At 40.5% G+C, this 26,774-nt stretch overlaps 1 protein-coding gene across 2 annotated transcripts in view; it reads right to left on the bottom strand.

Annotated features, from left to right (window-relative positions):
• foxp2 (forkhead box P2) overlaps nt 1–26,774 on the bottom strand; it is a 708,352-nt gene that overhangs the window by 583,519 nt on the left and 98,059 nt on the right. For both annotated transcript variants that reach the window (XM_080191077.1, XM_080191073.1), the window contains exon 2: nt 19,906–19,990. The gene's annotated coding sequence lies outside the window, so the exon portion shown is untranslated. The remainder of the gene's footprint in view (nt 1–19,905; nt 19,991–26,774) is intronic.

Raw genomic sequence — 26,774 nt, 5'->3', positions numbered from 1 at the left:
CTTCCTTTTTATATATTTATAAAAACTCTTGCTATCCTTTTTTATATTAAGCGCTAGCCCAGCTTCATAGTTTTTTTTTCCAACAATTGACAATGGTTTCATGGTCATAGGTAGATTCTTAATTCCAGATATATTTTTGAATTCAAAGTCCACCATCTGCCGTGGTGGGATTCAAACCCGGGCCCCCAGAACATGAGCAGCCTTTCGGGATTAATCGTCTAGCGATAATACCACTAGGCCCTCAGTTCCCCAAGCGCACAGGACTAATTTGCTGTTTGTCCTTCATCAAAACTTGATAAAAGTTAAAACTACCTCCATTAAATTTCAAATGAATTAACAGGGGTTAACAAGGGCTTATAAAAGTTAGGGGAGTTCAAATGAGTGCTATTGCCTGGAGAGAAAACAGGTAAAAATGTATATATGAAAGCAGAGGTTATAAAGTAATAATATAAAGAGAAAGAAGGAATGGATTTTGTTCAGATCCAGAAAAAGAGAGAAGCTACATCAATATGCTCTTCTCTTAAATGGCAGAGAAAGGGATATTGACAGAGAGTCTGCTAAACAAGGATATTGCTGACCTAGTCCGCAATTCTGTGCGGAATAGTTTTACTAAATCTAATCTAATAACAAATTTTAAAAGATACAACCTAGATTCTTAAGGGCTTTTGAATTATTAGCAAACCACTATAAGTGGGGCAAAGGGCCAAGAGGCTAATAGTGTCTCTCATAGCAAAGCGTTCACTGCATTTTCTTGAGTGGATCCAATGGATGGTGCAAAGTGTAAAACTGTAAAATGTGTTATTCTTATTGCTTATGACATAATGCCTGAAGCATACAGGCAAAAATGTAAGAAGCTGCAGAAAACTCCCTTTGGTACTTAGAGAATTAGTCATACAGCTAGAGGATATTTGGAAATTGTGGTTAGTCGGGGAGAATGTAACAGATTATAATGGACTACATTAACTGATCTTTCTGAAACCATTTCCAGATGGATCAAATATATGTGTTTTTCTTTCTGTTTGACAGGGAGTGCAAGATTTCAAAACATTTAGCAGAATGATGCAAGCAGTTTAAAGGCTTCACAAATGCTGGAAAATCATTGCGCAGGTGAGAAACTAGATGCTCAAGCTATTGCTGAACCAAATAAAACACACATGTGCCATGAGGCTACATAACCCCAGCTAACTAGATGTTTCAAATGCAATAGAACCAGGATAAAGTGAACACCTGCTGCTACTTAGCAAGATCTGTGACATAGTTTGGCAAATTGATCGCAACCATAAATTAAGATATGACTAGCTGTGTGGCGATGATGGACATGGGAGTCAGACAAACGTGGCTGCATGACGCAAGGAGTAGGCTTGATTTACTACAACCAGAGCTGATATGAACAGACCAGATGAAGGGCCAAACTGCTGAAATTTAGAGGCTGCACAGATTATAAATTCATCACCATTCAGAGTTTGGTTGGATACTTTAAAAAATTCTTTCATAGGGCGTTGGTATCGCCGACAAGGTCAGCATTTGATGCCCATCCCTAATTGCCCGTGAAAAGAAATTTTACTTCAGCAATAATGAAAACAGTGTTTCATAATTTGCATTTTTAATAGTGAATGATAATGAAGGCATGATAACTAAACTATTCAGCAAAGCAAAGGCCAGAGGTGCAAAAAGAAACAAAGGTTTTATCAGTTTAACTCAATCAGCTGGATCAGTCAGTGACACAACTTTCAAAGATGGGGCCACCATGTTTAAAAGTGGGCTCCAAGCACAGAAAAGACATTTGCAATTAAGCAATCATACATAAATTGTAACTTGGCATCCAATTGATCTGTTAAACTTTATAGTCCAAGTTCAGTGGCATTAGACATAAAACTAATCCCACAAATGGAGTCTGAGGTGATGTAACCAAAGTGCTCAGACCTCAAAAATGTTCCAACTTCAAAGAGTTAACTTGATCCAGGGAGGATGTTCTTGGTCAGCCAAGTATGCCCATCATGTTTGTCTCTCTCTGCTTCAATTTATATGGTCAACCATATCATTGAGCTCCACTACCTGTCCTCCAGCATTCTGAGAATCTATCTTTTCCTCGTCTCAATGCCATTAGCCCCAAAGAAACAAGCATACCTCCAAAAATGTTTTATTCTGCCACATGATTATGGCTGGAATTCCACAACACAGATTGTCTAACATCAAATCACCAATGAGCCATTGTTTTATCTAACTGAGAGGACTGAAACCAAATTTCTTACCTCCACCAAAATGCCACTCCCCTGCATTCCTCAGCGTCTCACTCATGGTGAACATGATCATGTCTAACTCATACATCCTATTCAAATCAAGGTGGAACTTCAAATTCCAAGCCATTCCACATTCAGTTCATTTCCTTCTACAATATGCACCTAACACCATCCTTACCAAACCCTTGCCAGCACAAAAATATCTCCCCACACTTCCATCACCTTCATGATGGTTCCCAAATTTCATTCTCCAGAAATACCAAATTCTTCACACTCATTGTTCTGTACTTTCCGGCTCACAGAGATGGATTTGGAAGTTGGGAAACTGTCAGAATGGTTCCCCGATGCTTGCTCTCTTCTGGGTAATTTCCCCAGGGGCGGCTACTCTGGGAATCTGTAGTCTGCTCCGTGGAAGCATGCAAGCAATAAAGCCAATTAAGGGCCATTTTCCCTCATCACTGCAACTTTCCTAGTACTGAACTCGATCCTGCCACTATGGGGGCTATTTTACCATCGTGTTGCACCCGTTTTTGGGCATGACGTGGTGTTAAAGACCAGCGTAAAGCACTTAGTATGACTGGCAGCGGTTTTTGTGACAGGCGCCATTTTACGAGTGCCGGATTTCCAGCACGGTCAGCTATCGCCGGAAATGGGCAAGAGGCAGGTAAATGTATTTAAATTTATTGTAACACTGATTTACATATGCAGGCAGGGTGCATGGGGTTGGGGGGGGTCGGGGGTGGTGCTGAAAATACACACAAAAGTTGGATCTGAAACTCTCCCACTTTCAAGTCCACCAGCACTTGGGGGAAACAAAATGGTAAAATTGCCCCCGTTGTGTCCGTAGTCTGGCAGTACCGGGGTAACAGCTTCTCACTGGGAGGATGTTGGGCCCAGGTTGACTGAATTAATTCGCTGCAGTGTTCATAGGAGATCCAGGTGTGGTGCCAGTGACTCTTCCGGATGGGTCAACCCTACACTCCTAGGCCCTATGCACTATATTGTCACCTTTTTCATCACTTTATGAATATCTCCATTTTGAAGGCAACCGTAAGGTTTGGTTTCCCTCATTTCAGTGCTCTTGTTGGAGCTTCCACCTGGTTATCACCGTGGGCCCTCCTGTTGGTCTCCCACTTTCTTAGTCCACTCGCCATCCTTCACTGGATAGCAAATGCAGAGGCAGCCAATTAGGAGGCTGCCTCACAAAGTTGCTCCGGTGGAATTGGGAGCCACATTTGGTACTGATACCTCTGCAAAAATTCAATCCATTCAACCCCATCCTGATTCACAGTTTGTCATGTTTGCCTCCTGTCTTTTAAAGCATATAAGTTAAAACCCACGTTCTCATTTATTAATTCCTTCAGGGATTTACACTCACAGCCCCTGACCCAGCCCTCCTGAATCTCTGCAAATCCTCTCCACTTCTCTGGTTCTAGCCTCCTGTTCATCTCCCTTTTCTTTTGATTCATCAGTGATTTAGTCACCCAGACCCTGTTCCACCACAGCACCTCTTTTCCTGCTTATATGAACCTGCGAAAAGCTCCAACCTTGGCCTATTCTCAGCAAATAAACCCACATCCCCACAGGGTTGGGAGAGCATTAAAAGATTCAATCTGGGGAAAAACGTCCCCAAACTACCCTGGATGTGCCTTCTGCCATTTAACACCATGTAACACTGGCCAGTTGCACTTTGTGTGAGTCTGTCCTCTTTTGGAGAGGGTGTGTGTTTCATAGTAATAGGGTACATTTGTATAGATATTATTGTTACTAGACTAGTAATCCAGAGACCTGAACAAATGACTGTGGCAGCTGGGGGAATTTAACTCCAATTAATTATGTAAAAGCTGAAATAAAACACTTGTATCAGCAATGATGACCATAAAATTATTAGATTTTTGAAAAGCGCATCTGTTTCACTCGGGTCCTTTGGAGAAGGAAAGCTGCCATCCTTACTGGTCCGGTCTATACGTGCCCCCAGACTCTCAGCAATTTGTTTGACATATAAATTGGTATCTCAATTGTATTCAAGGCGGCAGGTCACCACCCCTTTCTCAAGGGCAATTAGGGAGGAGCAACAAATGCTGGATTTCCCAGCATTTCCTACCAATGAATAAAAACATCTTGTAGATCCCACAATGAGATTAGGAGCCCAATTCAAATTTAAAAGCTGCCTTCTCGGCTGAAAAAATAACTCTGACTTTCTGCTACCCATAGGGGGTCACTCAAGATCAGAATGAGAACCAGCCAATTTTCTTCCCTTCCTCAGTTGGTAAACTGCAGTGAGCCATCATAGCTCACAAAGGCAGCAGGCTCACTTTTGGATCACGGTCAAATTTCCCCTACTTCATTTTCCGTAAGTTCTTCCAGCTATCCTTAATTTTCTTTTATGATCCACTAACATAAAGGGAACTAACTTCAAACAGCACTGTCTGTGGTAAATTAAACTGCAAGTGGCTGTAATTATTAATTATTTTCTAAGGAAGCATTTAATAATAAACGTAAAATGTATTTTTGATTTTTTTTCTATTTAATTCATTCACAGTATGTGGGCATCACTGGCAATGTCAGTAATTATTGCCCTTGCCTTTTTGTCCCCGAGAAGGTGGTCCTTTGGTACTGCTGTAGCCCGTATGATGAAGTTAAACTCTCAGTGCTGTTAGGGAGCAAGTTACATGATTATAACCCAGCAATAATGAAGGAATAGCTAGCGAGCCACATCCAAATCAGGATGATGAGTGACTTGAAGGGGAATTTGAAGATAGCAGCATTCCTAAGCATCTACTGCCCTTGCCAATTTCAGCTGGTCAGGTAGTAGAGGTCATGGACCAAGTAGGTGCTGTCAAAGACGCACTGACAAATTGCTGTAGTGTACCTTGTACATGGCGCACACTGCACAATGTGTCAATGGTGGAGGGGGTGAATGTTTAAGGTAGTTCTTGGGTTCCAATTCAGAGGGCTACTTGTTCCGAATGGTGTTAAGCTTCTTTAATGTTATTGGAGTTGCATTCATCAAAGCATCATTCCTAACTTGTGAAGGAAAGTTTTTGATGAATCACTCACCACAGGATACTCAGCTTCTGACCTACTCTCATAGCCAATTATGTGACTGATCCAGTTAAATTTCTGATCAATAATGTTGTTTGAGTTTATCATGTTTATGGGAATATCACTAAACATCAACATAAGGGCGTTAGAATCTCTCTTGAAGGAGATGGCCATTGCCTAACGCTTGTATGGCTCAAATGTTACCTGCTGCCTACCAACCCTAGCCAGATGTTGCGACACACAAGCATTTTCATTTTCTGAGGAACTGTGAATGAATCTGAACACCCAAAATGAATACTGGTTCAAGTGCTGCTTGTTTAAATACTGAGTAAGTGCTGCTTGGTGGTACTTTGATGACACCTTGCTGATGATTGAAAATAGGCTGATAGGTTAATTACCGGATTGGATTTATTCTATTTTATGTGGACAGGATACACCTGGGCAAATATTGCAATTGTAATGGAACAGCTAGGCTAGAAGTGCAGTTATTTCCATTCCACAATTCTCTGCACCTCAACTGCCAAGTTGTTGAGGCCCATATTGCTTCATGATATCAGGTCAAATGAATCAAACTGGTGGAAGATCAGCATTTCTGATGGTGAGATCCCGAGGAGGGGCTGATATGGATATTCCACTCAGCTCTTCTGGCTGAAGATGGCAGTGAGCACTTCAGCTTTGTCTTCTTCATTTGTAAGACCATAAGATATAAGAGCAGAATTGGGCCATTTGGCCCAGCGAGTCTGCTCCATCATTCAATCATGGTTGATGAGTTTCTTAACTCCATTCTTCTGACTTTTCCCCATAACCTTTGATCCCCTTTCCAATCAAGAATCTATCCATCTCTGTCTTAAATACAAGTGACCTGGTTTCCACAGCCTTCTGTGGCAAAGAATTCCACTGATTCATCAGCTTCTGCCTGAAGAAATTCTCCTCAACTCGATTCTGAAAGGTGGTCCCTTTACTCTGAAGCTGCACCCTTAGATCCTAGTCTCTCCTACTAATAGGCGCATCTTCCCCACATCCACTCCATCCAGACCTTTCCGTATTCTGTAAATTTCAATGAGATACCCCCTTAACCTTCTAAACTCCATTGAGTACAGACCCAGAGTCCTCAAACACTTCTCATATATCAAGCTTTTCATTCCCAGGATCATTCTCATGAACTTCCTCTGGACCCTCTTCAGGGCCAGCACATCCTTCCTTCAATATGAGACACAAAATTGCTCACAATATTCCACATATGATCTGACCGGAACCTTATAAAGCCTCAGCAGTGCAACCCTGCTTTTGGATTGTGCTGGGCTCTATCATTTTTGAGGACAGGGTTGTTCATAGAGACTCCTCCTATTTGTTGTTTAATTGCACACTGTCATTCAGGATGTGACAGAATTACAGAGCTTTGATCTGATACATTGGCTGCTAGATTATTTAGTCCTGTCTACATTATGCTGTACCTGCTGTTTAGCATTGATGTCGTCCCGTGTTGTACTTTTACCAGTTTGGCATCTCATTTTCAGGTGCATTGCTCCTGTCATGCTCTGCTATACTTTTCTTGGAACCAGAGCTGGTCACCTGGTTTGAGGATGATGCTAGAGTGAGGGTTGTGCAGATTACAAATTGTGGTTGAATACAATTCTGCTGATGATGATGACCCACAGTGCCCATTGATGCTAGTTTTGAGCTTCTAGATCTATTCTGAACCTATCCTATTTAATGGTAGTGTCACACAACATGATGAAGCGTGTTCTCATAGCAAAGCTATAAATTGGTGAAGACAAAATCAAGTAGACTTCCCCCTTGTTTTGGCTCTAGCAGCAGTTTCCGCAAGGCCCAGTGTGGCAGCTCTATCAGCCAGCTTAGTCAATAATGATGCTACTGAACTACTCCTAGTGATAGACACTGAAACCCCCACCAAAATACATTCAATGCCATCGCCATTCGCAGTGCTTCTTCCAAAATGGTGTTTAACCTGGAGTACTGATTGATCAGCTGAAGGAAGGTGATGGGTGATAATTAATAGGAGAATCCCTTCCCCACTTCTGACTGATGCCATAAGACTTCATGAGTTAATGTTAAGGGCACCCAGGACCAGGCTCTTCAGCTTACCGTGCCACCATGTCTGATATGTCTGTCTTGCTGGTAGGACAGGACATACCTAAGAATAGTGATTGGAGTATCAGGGGCAGTGGTTGATGGGCACAGTTCCCTGCATGTGACATTTCCCACCTATCACCCAACCAATTTAATTTTTCCTTCCCCATTAACTCAATGGAGGCACATTGTATATTGGGCCTCTAATGCAGAAGTTTCGTACCACCATCCAAAGTTAAAATTATCTCCAATAGGCATACACTTGTGCATGGATGAAACACAAGTATCACATTGAGAACCATTTCAATTTGCTTTGAAAGCAATGAAAACAAATTGAACAGTCTGGATATCTCTTCTGTAGTCAGAGCAGTACATAGCGCATTTAGATGGCATTCTGGCTTGCTTCATTGGTTTCCCTCCCCACTGGTTTCAACCTGCCAAATAATTCCCTTCTATTTCAGTGAATTCTCATATGAAAACCTATTTTATTTACTTTATCTTCAATAAAATGGTTCAGTGAGCATTAGTAACTTTGAGACACAAGTTTCAATCGGTCCTCTGGCAACTACGTCAATCTCTATTAGTCCTACTGTGCTGGAGAGTCAGAGTTAGACAGGGCAGCTGTGAATGACTGAACAGGGCCTCCTGGAGCAGTGGTGGATAGAAGCAAAACACTCTCCAGAATATACAATGCTTGTGCAATAAATATAGATATGCAATGCAAAGCCCCAGAAGCTATTTAAGAATGTTGACAGTGGAAGGAAAAGATATTAGAGTCAAAGTTGATTTTACATGACACGTATGACAGAAATCACCTGTCTCACAACAAAATAGAAATGTTTAATGCTCCAAGTTATCAGTAACAAGCTAAGTATGCACACTGAAACAAAAAGGCTAATTCACAAGGTACAGTAATAAATATGTCAGATAACTCTGGGGAAATTAAACTATAAAATAATCTGATGGCCAATTCTTGCAAAAAGAAGAAATGCCTGGAAATGATTGTATTTTTACTGAAAACCTACAGGCAAAATCATTAGCACTGGGACAAACAATAATCTGTGTCAGAATACAAAATTGCTCCTAGCTGTGAGCACAATGCAATCATAAGCAGTTCATTTTGCAAATGTAAATATCAATTTACATGCAATTTCACAATGTTTATGCACATGTTTGGATTGGATTAATGGTTTTACACAACACTGGTAATTCTCAGGCCATTTCCTATTCGCCTTCATACGCTGTTAACCCTCTCGATTAAAATATCTCCAAATAACACGGTAAAAGTGTCTTCACCATCACTGTTCGCCGACTTGATCAGTGCACTTGAGACATTTTTTGGCACTTGAGTGTTCAATAGTGAGCTAGATTTTCACCGAAACTGAACTAGAATTAACTGCTCATTCACAATCATCCCAAGACTACATTACGCTTGTCCTAAGTATAGGGTGCTCATTTTACTTGGAATATCACCACGTTGAACAGCCTGAACATGCAATGCAATAATCCAAGCTTTGGAGTATAGGATGCTGCTCAAAATCTAGTTACATCTATTTGGATGCAAATTTATGATGTTTATTCACTGGTAAATATGGGGTTGCTTTCAATTAAATATCATTGTGATACAATTACCACATTACATATTGTTTGCTTATAAATCCAACAGTTCCTGTCCACAAGGATAAATATTTTCACAAATTTAGCAGAAAATAGCAAATCGTACTTGTTTTTTCATAGCTGCCAGTGTCCTTTTTTTTAAAGCAGCGATGGGGTGAAGGAGATGTTAGGCACATTTTTGAAGAAGTATTCAAGGGCCAGTACAGCATTTGTAAGCAAGCAGACAGCATAGTCTAAAAACGGTTTGAAAATTCCCAGGGAAGTAGAGTCAAATGGTAGTTAAGTACCTCAAGGCTGTCCACTGTGACAAGAACTGTGACATACAAGGCCAAAGTAGCTTCACAATTCTTCAGCATGGCATCATTCCAATCAACTAGAAAATTAGATAACGAACATCCAACAGTTCAAGAGGTGTCAAAAAGAACGTTCAGATGTAACAGTAAAATTCATACACAGGCAGTTCAGAGAGAGAGAGAGAGTGCCAGAGTGAGTGTACTTGGAGCCCAGGGGAAAGGGGTGCTCTTTTGCTTTTCTCTGCTTTCTAACTTTTTAATCTTTCAGAAAGTAGCCTTGCCTTGCTGTCAGAATAGAGGCTGCAACAGGGAGAACTGATCAAAAGTCATGGGTGAGTTGTTTTTCTCAAATTTATAAAGGTAAGAGTTCTATTTTTTCAAGTAATTTAAATAATTTTCCAACTGGCATAACTTTGAGCGAAGAATCTTAATAAAGGTATGACTGGACAGCTTAGCTCCATGCTTTGCTTGGCCTGCAGGAATTCCTAGATGACCCTTGCTGTCTGAATGGCTACATTTGCAGTATGTGTCACTGGTTTGGCCAGCCTGAGAGCTGTGTTTCGGAGCTTGAGCATTGGCTGGGGGCACACAGGTGCACTTGCAAAGCTGAGAGGTTCGTGGTTAGCAAGTTGCTGGATGTGGTCAGCCAGCAGCTTAAGGAAGTGCAGTCAGAGAGAGGATGGGTGACCACCAGTCAGAAGAAGGGGGCAGGCAGGTAATCAGGAAGGCCCCAGAATGATCTCACTCAAGAACCATTTCTCGTGTTGGTAAATGGTGAGACTGATGATTCCTTGCACAACTATAGCCAGAATCATGCTCATGGCACTGTGGGTGGCTCAGCTGCACAAGAGAGGAGTAATAAGAGTGGCAGAGCAAATAGTGATGGAAAACTCGATTATGAGGGGTACAGACTAGAATTTCAGAGGTCACAAGTGTGACTCCAAGATAATATGTTGCCTCCCTGGTGCCAGGGTCAAGGATGTCACAGAATGGCAACAGGATCATTCTGAAGGAGGATGATAAACAGTCAGAAGTCGTGGTTCACACAACATAGGCAGAAAGAGGGATGAGGTCTTGTAGCAAGTATTTGAGGTGGCAGATTGAAAAGCAGGATCTCAAAGGTTGTAATCTTTCGATTTTGCCAATGCCACATAAAATTGAGTATAGGAAGAGGAGAATACTGCAGATGAATACATGGTTAAAGAGATGGTGCAGGAAGGAGGGCTTCAGTTTCCTGGATCATGGAATCCATTTCAAGGAGAGGTGGGACCTGTAAAAATCAGATGGGTTGTACCCAAACTGGAATGGGACCTACATCTCTGCACGGCGGATTACTAGTGTTGAAAGTGGCGGGGGTTCAAACTAATTTGGCAGGGGAATGGGTCACAGTGTGGAGATACAGTGGGGAGTGGGGAGTGATGTAGCCAAATATAGAAGAGAAAGCAAGTCAGTCTGGAAGGCAGTACAAAGAGAGATTTGTTAAGGTAAAAGGGAATTAAGGCAAGACTGTGTGCAGCTCTGGTCAGCACACTTAGGAAGAATGTGATTGCACTAGAAAGGATGCAGAGGAGATTCATCAGGATGCACTGAGTCTTGCAGGTATAAACTGAGGGTGTTGATTAATACATGGAAGTATAATATAATTACTATTAAGAGAGACAGGGTTAAGGAAGAGGCAAGACTAGCATCCCAATATTCTGGGGTATAGAATTTTCAGGCAAGTGGAGTGGGGGTTGAAAAGGGGATGCAGTATATTAGGGTAATAATAACAGGAGATTTCAACTTCCCAATATTAATTGGAAGAGGCAAAGTGTGAAAGGATGATAAAGGGGGGGTAATTATTGCTGTGCACCCAGGAGAGCTTTTTCAGCCAGTACATAAGAGGTACTAGATTGGGGGGGGGGGGGGGGGGAGAGGAGGAGGAGGAGAAGAGAGAGAGAGAGAGAGAGAGGTGGGTGGGTGGGTGTTGCAGTATTTGACCGAATTTTAGGGAATTATTAGCCAGGTGGTAAAGGTGTTAGGGGAGGGAACATTGTGATGATAGTGATATACAGCATTGGATAAGGGAAAAAAGGGAGGCTTATGGCAGTGTCTCACACACTATTGCTCATCCAGTGTCTTCTCTGTACAGCACTCAGGAGAAATACAGTGCCAAATGTGAATTATTTTAAATGTATTAAAAAAAACTAAACCTGTGACAGTCTAATAAAACTTTCATTCAGCAATTTGTCATTGATGCTTCAAAGAAAAAAAACTTTGCTTCATTTACCAGTCAGAATGATCCCGACTCCTCAGTGGGCATCCTTCCAAAGGGATCACAAATTCTCCAATGAGGCACATGTCCTTGGACTTCCAATACACGGACCAGCACACAAAAGTAGTTTGCAGGAGAAAGTAAATATTTTCGGCAGTCTTCAATAAAGGGGATGCCAACCTCAGAAAAAAATGCATTTTTGTTTTGCACCCAAGGCCTCACTGACCCACAAATAGATACACAAAATGGCATGTGGTCATGAAGGCAGAGAAAAATTGTTTTCTCCTGCAAAAACAACTATGTTCTACATTTTGTGAACCAACTCCCACCTCCACGAGGACATGAAAATCTGGCCCATTCTCGCTACCAGAAAGCAAGATTTCAGAGTTCTCTGTCAGGAATTTCACTGCCTAACTACTCAGGGTTTCTCAGCGCAAGTGCCTCCACAAATGTGCCCACACCATACGATTCAAACTTATTCCTTTTGTATCATGTACACCTTTTTCTAGTCCTTATGTTACACATCTGAAGAAGGGCTCTCTCTGGTTTTACTCTCTGGTAGTTGTGCCACTGGAATAAATCGATTTCCGATTTCTGATAGGCATCAAGTTAATCTGCAGCAAGCGACGGTGCAGAGGGACCTCGGGGTCCTTGTGCATGAGTCGCAAAAACCCAGCCTGCAGGTGCAGCAGGTGGTCAGGAAGGCGAATGGGATGCTGGCCTTCATAGCGAGGGGGATTGAATATAAAAGTAGGGAGGTCTTGCTGCAGCTGTACAGGGCACTGGTGAGGCCGCAGCTGGAGTACTGTGTGCAGTTTTGGTCGCTGCACTTACGCAAGGATATTTTGGCCTTGGAGGGAGTGCAGAGGAGGTTTACTAGGCTGATGCCGGAGTTGAGGGAGTTGAACTATGAGGAGAGGCTGAATAAACTAGGCTTGTACTCGTTAGAGTTTAGAAGAATGAGGGGAGATCTCATTGAGACATATAAGATGATGAATGGGATGGATAGGATGGAGGTGGAGAGGCTCTTCCCGCTCAGAAAGGACAGTAGGACTAGAGGGCACAGCCTCAAGATAAAGGGGGGACGGTTTAGAATGGAGTTGAGGAGGAACTTCTTCACTCGAAGGGTGGTGAATCTCTGGAATTCTCTGCCTGTTGAAGTGGTGGAAGCTGCCTCGCTAAATATATTTAAGACGCGGGTTGATAGGTTTTTGATAGGCAAGGGGATTAAGGGTTATGGGGAGAGGGCAGGAATGTGGAACTGAGCCACGACAGATCAGCCATGATCTTATTGAATGGCGGGGCAGGCTCGAAGGGCTAGATGGCCTACTCCTGCTCCTATTTCTTATGTTCTTAATCTCAGGAAACAAGTTAATTTCTTGCATGCGCAACGAGATATTTAAAATAACACGATTAATGTTTTCAAGTGTCAATTTTAATGGAGCTGTAGCATGTGCACAGAGTTTAAGGGGTTAAAATTTGATTAAATGTCATTAACTCTTCCATTTTTTTCTACAATTTATTGTAATGTTTTCTGCAGCAGCAACTCAGTGTCAGTATACTCCAAGGAAGTTGCCCAACGAACAGAGTTTTAAAATATTAAAACATATTATTGAAATTAATGTCTGGGAGTATAGAAGTATTTTCAATCATGGGCTTTTTTCATTATTAAAGGCTACAGCATAAACATATAAGAGCATGAGAAATAGGAGCAACCAGGCCATTTGGCCCCTCAATCCTGCTCCGCAATTCCATAAGATCATGGTCAATCTGATTGTGACTTTAACTTCACTTTCTTGCCTTGCCCCCCAATAACACTCAACTCCCTTGGCAGTCAAAAATCTGTCCAAATCAGCCTCAAATATGTTCAATGATCCAACCTCAGGTTGTGAATTCTAAACATGAACAACCCTCAGAGAACAAATTCCTCCTTATCCCCATCTTCAGAGGGAGACCCCATATTTTAAAAACTTTGCCCCCACTTCTAAGTTCCCCCATGAGGGGAACATCCCCTCAGCATCTACTCTGTGAAGTCCCCCGGCATTTTGTATGTTTCCATAAAGTCACCTCTCATTCTAAACTCCAATCTGTACAGGCCCAATGCGCTCAGTCTTTCATCATGTGACAACCCATTCATTCTAGGAATCAATCTCGTGAATGTCTCCTCATGCCTCCAATGCAATATATCACTTTCTAAAGTAACAATATCAAAACTGGATGCAGTACTTCAGGTGCAATGGCCTAATACATTCCGTCATGATTTACCCGCAGCACCATGCGCTAAAATATTCACCCAAACTCCCGATAATCTTCGACAATACGCAAACCCACATTATAGAAAGAGCCAGAAAGAAGGGTCAAGGGACCAACAGAAGCACCTGAAAGAGTGGGAGAGAGCTACTGGGAGACAGGCAGCAGCACTTAATGAGAGAGAAGAGGACCCAGAACCAGACAGCAGCACCTAAAAGAATCATCAAATTCGTGATTCCATGTGGACTGACTGCGTTCTGAGGAAAATCAAAATGTGACATTATATTTAGTTGATTGGTTTATGAGTACTTTTCTTATTTAACTTTCAAAATTTGGGTAATTATAGTAATTGTATGGTTTAATCAGTAGTACTAAAATTTACTAATAGTGGGAAAGCTTACAAGGTGAGCCAGTATTTCTGATTAAGAATGAATTTCAATTGGGAAAAATGGAACATTTATTGGAATTATTGGGCCTGAACCTCTGCAGAGTGGCAGAGTCAGATGCCACTCTGCTCCTACTTTTTAAACCATAGAATCTTTTCAATCCGGTCTAGCCCGGTAGGGCAGCACATTTGTGCTTTCTTCTGTCAAACAATGCTGAATTGGAGGCAAGGAGGCCATGCCCCCCTTTTTACTGCATCAGCTGCCATAATTCAGGTAGGTTTAAAGGTCCAACTGAATAGGTTTGTAAGTGATCAGAATTTGCAGGGAGTCGGGCAGCCTGGCAGGTGGGATTTGTCAAGGGAAAAAAGGCAGATGGTCAGATCAGACAGTCAGGTGGGTGTGCAGAGGGTGGGCGGTAGGGGCAGTCCCCTGGGGGTTTGGAGGCTTCCATGGGATTCAGAATGGGTGAATACAACAGTGGATTCAATTCTTCTGGCTTTTTCTGGGGTAATTATTGGTTAGTGACAGTCAGAACCATCCAAAGTTTGCAATTTAAAACATTTTCAGAAGGTTCCCAGTGCAGGGCAATTGTCCATTGGAAGTTTGCACTTCCCGGACAATTGCTGCGCAAACCTTACCTGTGGATTTCAGAGATGGAGGCTGGTCTCCAATGCATCTTTGGGATCTCCCCTAGTTACACTTCCCTGGAGCTTGGAATTTTTGGCCCAATAAGAATGTAAACATATGCAGGACTAGAGACATTAATTAAAATTCAAGCAGTAAGATAATTAACTAATTAACAATATAGAGATAGCAGGACCAGTAATGTTCAGCAGTTGGAGAACATGGGGGCTCATAGTCACCTTTGTGCTCCAAGGCAAACCATCTGCAGTTAAGTGCTAGTAGTGGAGAAACTTCAACTCATTGAGCTGGAGGCCAAGTTGAAGACGCTGCAACACATTAGGAGGGGGAGAGTTATGTGAATACTTTGTTCCAGGAGGTGGTCACATCCCTGAAGATGGGATCATCTGATTTGGTCTTGGATAGGGACTGGAGGGTTTGACTGCAAGTGAGGCAGAAATGGAAATCGATAAGGTAGAAGCGGAGGAGTTTCAGACCTGGGCAATTGTCCAACAGGATTGTGGTTCTTGCAGACTTTACAGGTGAAAGCGGGGCCTACAGTACAAATGAATGAACTAACCATGGCACCATGGTACAGGAAGCAGTTCAAGCAGGGAGAGTTAGTAGGAATGTAGTGCTAGTATAGAATATTATAGTCTGGGAGATAGACACTTTTCTCTACAGCCAAGAGCTGGAGTCCAGAAGGCTACGTTGACTGCTCAGTGCAAGCGTTTGGTTTACCTGCTGTGGGCTGGAGAGGAATGTGCAGTGGAGGGGAAGAATCCAGTTGTTATGGTCCCACCAACATAGGAAAAGTGTTCTGTGTAAAGAGTATGAGCAGGTAGGGATAAATTGAAAAGCAAAACTGGCTTTTTTGTTTTATAGAGGGGTCAATGGACTTGAAATGTTAACTGTGTTTCTCTCTCCACAGATAAAGACAGGCTTACTGAGTCTATCCAGCATTTTTTTATTATTATTTATTCTTCTAATTATTTTTTGACAAGGACAAATATTAGCTGTAACTGTTGATACTGTACAAATACAGCCACTGGCTCTACTTTGTTTTATAAATTCTTAATCTTTCAAACACGTGTTCACTCTCCACATTAACAAATCTACTAGTTATCTTAATATCTTTCTACTATTGAAAGACCTTTAATTTTCAAAATTACACATATTGTTTTCTTAAAAAACAAATTTTTGACATTTTAGTGTGTATAACAAGTGTTGTAAAAGATTAAGCATCACTTCATTACCAGACAGCACAGCATTAGCACCACTGCGTCACAGCGCCAGGGACCTGGGTTCAATTCCTGGCTTGGGTCACTGTCTGTGTGGAGTCTGAAAGTTCTCCCCGTATCTGTGTGTGTTTCTTCCGTGTGCTCTGGTTTCCTCCCACAGTCCAAATATGTGCAGGTTGGGTAGATTAGCTATGCTAAACTGACCCTAGTGTTGGGGGATTAGCTAGGGTAAATACGCGGGGTTCTGGGTATGGGGTCTGAGTGGCATAGTGGTCAGTGCAGACTCGGTGGGTCGAATGGCCTCCTTCTGCACTGTATGATTCTCTGCTTCTATGCTTAATTGAAACTATCCTTGAAATAATCTAAAAATGGTCAGTCAAAACTACTACTATAACTTTAAGAGTATTAAGCAAGAATATTCCTTAATATCTTTGGCAAAATCAGCCAAATGCAAGAGCAGATATATAAGTATTCAAAGAACTCGAAAGTACACGGAATTGAAGGAGAAATCCAATGGATAAATAGACTTTCATGGACTAATAATGTCAATGCCAATTTCCTAATTTGGCACGAAGTACACTTTTCCTAAAAAAAGTCTTCCTATAGACTACATGAATTAACATCTTTTTAAAGAAATATGCGTTCACTCATTAATGGAGTGCAATAAAAATACATACCTTTCGAAAAGTGCCATAGTAGGATTAACCATTGTGGTAAAATTGTGAATTCCGTGTGAAAAATTGTAGAAAGAAAGACAGCAATTAATTGTATTTCAATTATTTAAAAGAAACTCCTCTCTTCTATATACATGGTGACCTATATGTTTCACGTTTGGTGATCTGACATGCATCTGCAAGGCAACAGGATTCTTACGCCCACCATAAAGACAAGTCTCTCGTCCTAGTCAATCATTCAGCCTCAAAGAAATTAGCATACTGTAAGTGGGCTCCCTTGATGGGTGATGTAGTGTGATCTAGGCTTTCTTCCACTAAAGATTCAAAGCCAGAGTAATGATGGATGTCAGGGACCAAAAGACATAGCTGGCGTCCAATTTGCTGTGATGCAAATAATAGAAAATGGATTGGAAAATATGTTTTTGTTATCTTCATCCAAGTTTGACAAGTTATCTGCAGGAATTCAAATGTATGCAGACAGACAAGGTGGAGTTTGCCTTCCATCTTCCATTGCTGCTTACAACAATGTTTACGTTTAAAAAAAAAAGGGGGACAGCAGGTGTGAGATGCTTTGTTTCTGCATGTTTAGACATTTAAGTCAGGATCCTGCTGCTGCCTGTATCCCTTCTCACAGCCAACCCTGTTCACCCATTTGCTCACTGACGCACACTGGTATCTGGCCCAGCAATGCTTCAATTTTAAAATTATCATCCAAACACTCCATGACCTCCCCCTAATCTCTTTCTGTAATGTCCTTCAGCCCGACAAGATAATTACATTTCTCCAATTCTGACTTCTTGCACATTGCAGATTTCCTTCACCACACAATTGGCAATCATTCCTTCAGTTACCTCAGCCCAGCACTCTGGAACTCCCTCCCTAAACATCTAGTCTCCTTCATGACACTTCTTCAGACAGATTTCTTTGACCAAGCTTTCAGTCACCTGTCCTTAAATCCCCTTTGTATGGCTTGGTATCAAATTTTGTTTAATAACATTCCTCTGAAGCGCATTAAAGGCACAAGATGAGCACATTGCTGTTGATAAACACTGGTGAGAAAATAAGCAATTCTGAGTGCATACCTCATATTTCAGAGTTGTGTGATGGCAGCTTTGTTCAGTTTTTCAATTTTAACTTTACTATCACAATAATTTCCAAACTGAATTCAACATATTCACTTTCTATTCTATCACAGCACTCTACTGGAAACCATCTGCCATTATATTTTGTTACATTCCTAAATTATACTATTGTTCTATGTTTAATTTCCATATAATCCCAGGTATTTTAGAACTGTGCCATAAACATAAATTCTCTATGTACAAGTATTTCTTATCCAAATCAATTGTGTGGTTCCCTTATTTGAAATACAGCAAAATAACAACAACACAGAAGGAATATTCAGAGATAAGAGAGCTGTAAAGATGCTTTTCACATCAAAATACAATCACTAGAAATATATGACATTGATGGTGGACAAATACGTCAACACATTTAGCAGGAAAGGGCTTGTTTCTGCACCATAGATTCCATGCAACATGATCGAAAGTCTTATCCGTGTTAGACAACATGTTAAAGGAAAGCTGGAATGTGAGATGCCTTTCAACCAAAAGAAAACACTGTGGTACGTAGAACAGAGTGGATACCAATAAAAGTGCATGAAGATTAACTTGCGGTTGCTGAAGTCAGGAGTAAGACTGAGGTGACAACTTTTTCATCGAAACAGAAGGGAGGAAAATATTTTATAAGTATGTGTATGTGAGTGAGAGTGTGATAGTGAGAGAAAGAGAGAGTGAGAGAGTGTGTGTGTGTGTGTGTGTGTGTGTGTGTGTGTGTGGGTGGGGTGGGTGCGGAGGGAACCTGTTTATTTAGGTGAGACCCTCATGTGCTCCCTTGTAGCTGAGGTGCACTCAGGCGCTCCCTTGTGGCTGACTCAAAGAGTCCCCTGACACAGGCACAGAAGCTGACCACCTGCCTGTTGTCTGGAATGGTACATGGCACAGAGGCATCTAATTTAAAGGGAAAGTATTTTTCCTTAAAAATTAAATATTAAGTGCTACATGCTTTCACTTTATAAATCAAATGGTATGTTCAGTCACAAGGATTTTTTTAAAGAACTGTTGCACCAACATCACAAATACCAATACTGTGCTCTTCTCATTAATCTGAAGGGCAATGCAAAGCATCACTAATCATCCTGGAGTCATGGTAAGTTATGAACCAATTCGTCTGGTCGTACAATTTTAAATATATTTACAGTGAAATGTTGTTAAATCCAAAAAGTTTTTCGATGGGTTTTTTTTCTTAATCAAATGTAAATAAAACATTTTATTCATCTCAATTCAAATTGTGATCATCTTCAAAAGGCAGCAATCAAGGATACATTTTTGCACTTACTCCAAAGTGTTTTCTTTAATTTTTCATAGGTTCAAACCGAACAGAAAATTAAAAAAGTGTTCCAGTGGGGGAAAAAAAGCTCATCCTCATCACTATTGTAATTGAAGCATAGAAAATGTTAACGATTCGTTTTAATTACAAAATCCAATGAAAAATTAAATGCCAAATTAAAAGGCTACTTTCTTCCGTTTCACCCTCTCCTTAGTGTAGATATCAAATTCAACTGGGGAATACATTATAAATAAAATACACCACAAACAATCTTCACTAGTACAATACTCCAAGTTAAATTAACATCTAACAATATTAAAATTATATTGACTATCGATTTTCAAACATATTTAAATCCAAATTCTGAAATGTCAACCTTTTCGTTTTCCTTAAGTGCTTAGTATAAATGAGGGCAAATTCAGATAGACATGTGAAAGCCGAAAATTGTTATGACATAACTCATTTCAAATGTCACTTTTTGATAAGTGTTACTCTACACAAATACCATATTGTTGCTGCAAAACTGTCACATTAATTTCAGTTGTCATTTCAGACAACATAAAAGTACTGGCTGTCATCCAGCAGAAACTATGGAGAAAAGAAGCAACTACTGTACTCTTCATTTTGAGAATAAAAGGGTAGACCAACGACTCAAACCTGGAAACAATTATTTCATGCCAATTCGTGCTCAGATTTAGATAAAGGTTATCCATTAGATAAAGGTTCTCCATTACAAATGTGAAGAAATAATAATTATTTTTTGCTATAGTCTCTGAATAAAAAAAAAATCAAAATTGTCACTTACCTAAAAATCTAAGAACCTCCAGATCAAATCTTCTTCCATTCAATTCTTTGGAGCTAAGGCAATATCAACCCCATGTTCCAGCTTTCTGTACAGAAAATGTTGACAGATAAGATTTGTTTCAAATTTCATATATTTGTATATTGCTAACACATTCTGAAAAACATATCTCTTGATGACCATTTTGAGATGATGAAGAATCTAGGTTTTTCTACATTTCCACTGTTATTTGCAAAAAAGATAAATGGGCAGTTTGTTTGTTCAGATTCAAATGCAAGTAAAGTAAATATGGAATTAATTATAAAGTTCAAGCCATTAACTTTAGTTCAGTAAAATAGACAATAGCAAAAATGCATGAACTTCACTATTTACACTGCTGTTAAAGGAATACACTACATCACATTTACGTCACCCTGTATCAAGTCTACAGCACAGAAAAGGGCAATTCAGCTGCACTGGTCTTTGCAGGTACAATTGCTTCATAGTAACCACCCCTCCCTCTTCATCAACTTTAATTGCCACACTGTTCTTTTCTTCATATGTTCATCTGAGTTCTTCTTAAACAAATCCATGTTATTCATCTCAACTACATGGAGAAGTGACTCAGTTCACATTTTTGCCACTCTGGATGAATAAGTTTCCCTTGAATAATTCCCTATTGGATTTATTAGTAACCATTTAATACTTGTGCAGCCCCCTCTTCCCACCTACAATGAGAAACATGCTCTGTGTTCACCCTATCAATCCTCAACTGAAGAATCCTGCTTCGGAGAGCATGAAATAGGCTTTGTAGTCTTAAATATAGTAATAGCAAGTCTCAGAACCTACACTGGCTCTGGGTTATGCACATCTTACCGGGTCAATGTGGGACTGATACTGTATGTACCAAATCCTACTACAATACCTGTAACATTTTAAAAGGCTGGTTTCATGTAAACCATCAGCCTTCCCTCTTCCACGAAAAAGCGCCTCAAGTGTGTTCAGATTTTCCTAATAATTATAACCTCTCAGTTTGGAATCATCTTTATTATCTATTTTGCACCTTCTCCACTGTCACTGAATCCTTTTTACAGTAATAACTGTTCCCTGTTCTGATGAAGGGTCATCCTGACTCAAAACATTAGCTCTACCCTCTCTCTTCATAGATACTGTCTGACCTACTGAGATTTTCCAGCATTTTCTGATTTTGGCCAATCCTCCAAGTATGGTCTAATCAAGATTCTATACAATTGTAACAGGACTTCCTAGTTTTTCAATTCTATTTCTCCAGACATTAACTCCAATGCTGGGTATGCTATTCCTAGGCCCAGATTTCTGATAATTCTAAGCAATTTGGGTAGGTGAGACCAGAAATACTCTCGTTTTAATGTTAAAGCAAGTATTACAGGTTGAGAAATGAGACATAGGCCAAGACAGGTCAATCTTTGTCTCCTGAGAAGTGTATGGTTACCTAACAGATCCTCAACAAACACACAAAGGTATTTATTTAGTTGCAAGTAATATGCCTAGAAATTTTTAATAAATCAGTAACTGTACAAATCTGGAAATTTTAAAGTTCATAATTTTTGGGACAGTGCAACATTGCAAACAGTAGTTAGGAAATAAAGTCACTAAAGTGAATTAAATTTGTGTTATAGGAGCAAGCATGATTATACTGTGAAATATTCTGTTCATTTAAGGCCAGAAAAGAGGCCAAAGAGAGGATTGACTTTACTTGTGAACTACCATTGTTCACACTAAGAAACACAGCAATATTTTTCACGTGTTGTGCCTCTGTGTGCGATATTTTTAAGGGAAAGCTAAAAATAATGACGTATGTTATTAGGGTCAATTATGTTGTCTCCACAGCCTGCTCAGCCAGAATGGCATGGGTTTAGGTTTCAAGTCATGTCCCCAGTTGCCACCACAGTTCCAAAACTGATTCCTCTTCTGACATTTAAACTGATCCATGAGTAGCTACATGGCCTCTGGTCCAATGAAACGACAAAAGATGCACAGCATGACATTCTACACATTCCCACTTGTTAGGGAAACAGAAGTAACACTAAGAGATTAATATTTTTATTTGGTAAACAATATAAATAAGGTATAGGTTTAGGTGGATTCAATTTAATTTTCTGTGCTTGGAAGGGACCTCCAGTTAAATTCATTTTGGACAAAAGTGTCAGTATGTGTAGGGGTTGGTTAACTTCCAACTGTGTTCCCATTGTGCTTGGAGAGGGCTCTGGCATAAAGAATAAATACACCAGTAGTTGTTGCTTAGCAACAGGAGGACACTTCCCAGAGGAAAGAGCTTTCTTTTGTTCTTTTCTTTTAACTGGAAGCCAGAGCAGTTGGAGACAGATCACTGAGGAATGAGCAGCGCTCAACTGTGCCAGGAAAAGCTGGACAGGATAAACGAGTTACGTGAATGCAAACTTTCTAAGAAACAAGATATCATTTAGATAACCAGGGAATTGGGATATAAATAATGTTTCAGACACCTGAAATTAAGTGAAAAGGGATTAGGTTATTGTTCAGAATAATTAAAGGAAGAGTAAACAAAGCACTCTAGAGTTAAAAAAAAATGCAATAAGTAGATTTAAAGCGGGACAACTGACTTTCAGAGGTAGCTAAAAAGTTTGAGGTAATTTTCATAAGTATCTGGGAATTGAGAATTAAGGCAATTGTGACCATTTGGACAGCAGTCAAGACAAAGGAATCCTAAAGGGGTTGGTATAAAATCCTGGACTGGATTCACTGGCTAGAATTTGAGCAGAATATTTGTTTATAAGTGTCATTTGAAAATTCTAGACTGAATTTTGGAATTCAAACCGTTAACGGAAAGCATTATCACAGCGTGTTTTAGGAATTAAGTTTGGAATTCATCTGGAGGGATTCAGAGGAAAAATCCACGGACACTAACTTGGGGCGGCCTGGTGGCACAATGGTTAGCACTGCTGACTCACAGCGCCAGGGACCTGAGTTTAATTCCGGCCTGGGGGTGATTGTCTGTGTGGAGTTTGCACATTCTCCTCATGTCTGCATGGGTTTCCTCCAGGTGCTCTGGTTTCCTCCCACAGTCCAAAGATGTGCAGGTTAGGTTGATTGGCCATGCTAAATTGCCCACAGGTGTCCCAAAATGTGTAGATTAGCAGGATAAATATATAGGGTTATGGGGATAGGGGTTGGGTGGGATTGTTGTTGGTGCAGACTCAATGGGCCAAATGGCCTCCATCTGCACTGTCGAGATTCTAAGAACTTGGGTTCAGAGAGGAGCGTGTAGTTGACTACAGCCAATCCGCGTGTTTAAAGGGACTTTGTATGAATGAAACCATTGCAGCTTAAGATATACTTTGCAATCCTTGTTAATCTTAAAACCTGTGTGCAATTGTTAAACTAATGTGAAGAGCAAAGCAGTATTGTATTAAATATGGGAGAAATGGGATTATAATACATGTTTTATTTTCTTGTTAAAGCTAATCAGCAGTCCTGTGACTCTGTTCATCCACACTCAATTTTAAAAAAAGTAAAAGTTATGATCTTATGAGCCAGGATTCTATTCTGGGATCTTCCTGTCCAGTTATAACATCAACTGGGAGCATAAAACACTGCTTTTTAACTCGAATTTATGGATGCTCACCTCTCATTTGCAGACCAGCCAACTAAACCTACTGGTTGAGAGCTCCTGAAGAAATATTAAAGGAGGCTCAGCTGCAGATCTTTGGATCAGAGAATCTTTTGTCATCAGAATAGTGCTTCCAAATTGAGAGTTTGATCCAATCCTTTAATTAAGTTTCACTCGTAATAAGGGAGCTTTTCTTGCTTCTTTTTGAATGGACTATTACTTTGAGGACAGGCAGTTGGCTCAACTAACACCATCTGAGCCCTTCAGAATCACCTTAAGGGACAAAAACTGCATGCACAAGGCCATAACCAGTACAAGGGGTGAGTGCGCCCAGATACACCTTCCCGGACATAACTGAACAGCAACTTAAAAAGTGCTGCTATTCTCCAGCAAGGTTACAGCAGACCTGCAACCTTCTGTAGCAGCACTCAGGGTACATGCTATATCTGTGGCCCTCAAAGTCAACAGAGTCCTGTTTATTTTATGCAACAAGTTCTTTTCAGTCTGTAATGGGGAACATTAGTCCCATCTGCCAGTACATAGTTCACCATTGCAATAAGCAGCTCATCAATGCCTTATTTGTTCGGACTGACCCTCACTTCTCTCTTGATATCAGAAGTAGAGAGCTTGTAGCTTTGCAGTGGTGGTTAGCCTCCTTCATTTGCAGGACATTAAGCTGACTGCACACAGCAATAATAGTTCAGATAGCAGTGGCTAAATACCTCAAGGAAGTGGCAGGATTGACATCCTTTGTACTCATTTGTTTATTATTGCCCCTCCCAAACAAGGTGTGAAGCAAATCTTCTTATAAGTCTGCCCAACGAAGACCAAGACTTGGTATTATTTCAGTGCAGTCACAAATGTCCATTGACAGGCAACAAAGAACCTTAAAAGACACATTAGATTTATGTTTCAATGACACAGTGGTCTTGCCAGATCTCTTCATTGTGTGTCCCAAATTTCCAAACTCAATACATCAGGCACGTTCCTCAGTACTGTATCTGCATGCCATTTTACCCTACCTCCCAGGCAACATAGCTGTCAGAACAGAAGAAATACTCTTCATCTGCATGGTCATCTAATTAAAGAAGGCAGATGTTGCTGAGGGGAAAATGTTGGTGAGGTTGTGTTAAGAGTACTGTTAGTAGCATTTTCAGGACAATTCAACTATCCCATGTTTTCATTTAACACAAGTATAAATGCAATAGATGCTAAAAACAAATGGAGTTTGCCTGAAATCAAGTACAGACATCTTTCAATATTATTTTTAAGGTCAGGCCTCAGACTGGTGTTAGCTCTTGAGTAATCAGAACACTAATAGAAAGCAAAATGAGAAATAACCTGGGAAAAAGTAATGCTCAGAAAGGTGATCAAATTCTGACTTAAGAGTGTCAAGAGAGAAAGGTGGAAAAAGATAATGGCAAAACTGGGGCAAGAATTTTAAGTAGGCATGGGGAGGACATGCAAACTCCACACAGTGACCTAAGCAGGGAATCGAACTTGGGTCCCTGGCACTGTAAGGCAGCAGTGCTAACCACTGTGGTGCCGTGCTGCCCCAATCAATAATGATTCCTAACCAATAATGATTCCTCAACTAACATCATGAGGACAAATATCTGATTGTTATTGCTATTAGTGGGACTTGACTGTGTGCAATATGACTGCCACATTTCTGACAGTACAACAGTGACAATACTTTAAAAGCACGTAATCACACGTAAAAGGAGATTTGAAATTTCCTGATTTTGTGGCAAAGCCATATAAATATTAATTTGCCACATAGAATGGTGTCATATGTTGGTATGATACATTGGTGAATGCAATGAATTTTAAAGCTAATTTTTTATCCAATTGTTACCTCGCCAACAATGTCACTATCTAAAATTTGCAGAAACCTTGCCTACCTGGTACATTTTGCTACTTGATTTAGAACTTATTAGAAGATTATGACACAAATTTGAGCAATCTTTCAAAAATTAATATCTGGACTGGAAAAGTGGATTCCAAATGAAAATTTCTTCATTCTGGTGTTACAGAAAGGAGGTAAGAATGTGGTTAGGGGGAACTCAGAGTGAATTATGACACACATACTTCATGTGCGAATCCACTTCCATTTGGGCAGCATGGTGGCACAGTGGTTAGCACTGCTGCCTCACAGCGCCAGGGACTCAGGTTTGATTCCCAGCTTGGATCTGTCCATATGGAATTTGTACGTTGTCTCTGTGTGGGTTTCCTCTGGGTGCTCTGGTTTCCTCCCATAGTCCAAAGATGTGCAGGTTAGATGAATTGGCCAAGCTAAATTCTTCCTCAGTGTATCCGAACAGGCACCAGGGTGTGGTGATTATGGGATTTTTCACAGCAACTTCATTGCAATGTGAATGTAGCCTACTTGTGATATAAATAAATAAACTTTAATTTCAATTTCCTGCATGTTGATACCTACTTTACAGGGCTTATAGCCTTTGAAGAAATTACTTTGATTTCCCTATTTGTCAGTGCCTTAAAAAGCTGAAATTGTTTCACCTCATCACCCTCCTCATTCGGAGACCATTGGATTGTTGTCTGAACTCATAGCATTATTTGTAACAGCAAAGGTAACTGTTACCATACATACTTTGCCTTTGGATGAATCCAGGCAGTTTTCTCTCAACCACCCAGATGAGATCATGATGCGCCCTAATTACTGTATTTTCACTTGGAAAATTTGCAGGCTCCTCAGCTAAGACAATTCATTTTCCAATTTCTGTACTTACATTCACTGGTACTTAATGCTTCAGTCACTGAAAACCTTTCTGACAGTCTCACATGGAAGTAGGTAGTCAGTACGGGCTGGTGATAAAATGTCACAGTAATAACAAAATTAGTGTTAATTTTGTAAATTGAGTTTGTATCTTTATGTGCCTTGTTTGTGAACAGAACTCCCCCACCTGATGAAGCGGCAGTGCTCCAAAAGCTAGTGGCTTGTGCTACCAAATAAACCTGTTGGACTTTAACCTGGTGTTGTAAGACTTCTTACTGTGTTTACCCCAGTCCAACGACAGCATCTCCACATCACGGTAAGATGGCATGATAGAGTTGGTGACAATGGGACAAGAGTTGTGTATCTTGATCTCCTAGAGACTCTATCAATGTATGGCAAGAAATTAGCTATGTTGACTAATAAATCAAGTTCAAGAAAATGTATTCACTGGTATTTTGGCTAAAGAGCTCTGTATGCCTAAGTCAATCATCACTGAGCTGCTTAAAGAAACTGCAGCGTATTTGA

Source organism: Carcharhinus amblyrhynchos, chromosome 6 (assembly GCF_965287045.1).
Source record: "Carcharhinus amblyrhynchos chromosome 6, sCarAmb.v2.hapA, whole genome shotgun sequence".
NCBI lineage: Eukaryota > Metazoa > Chordata > Chondrichthyes > Carcharhiniformes > Carcharhinidae > Carcharhinus > Carcharhinus amblyrhynchos.
Note: the sequence above shows the minus strand (reverse complement) of the source record. Positions and strands in the feature narration are given on the sequence as shown.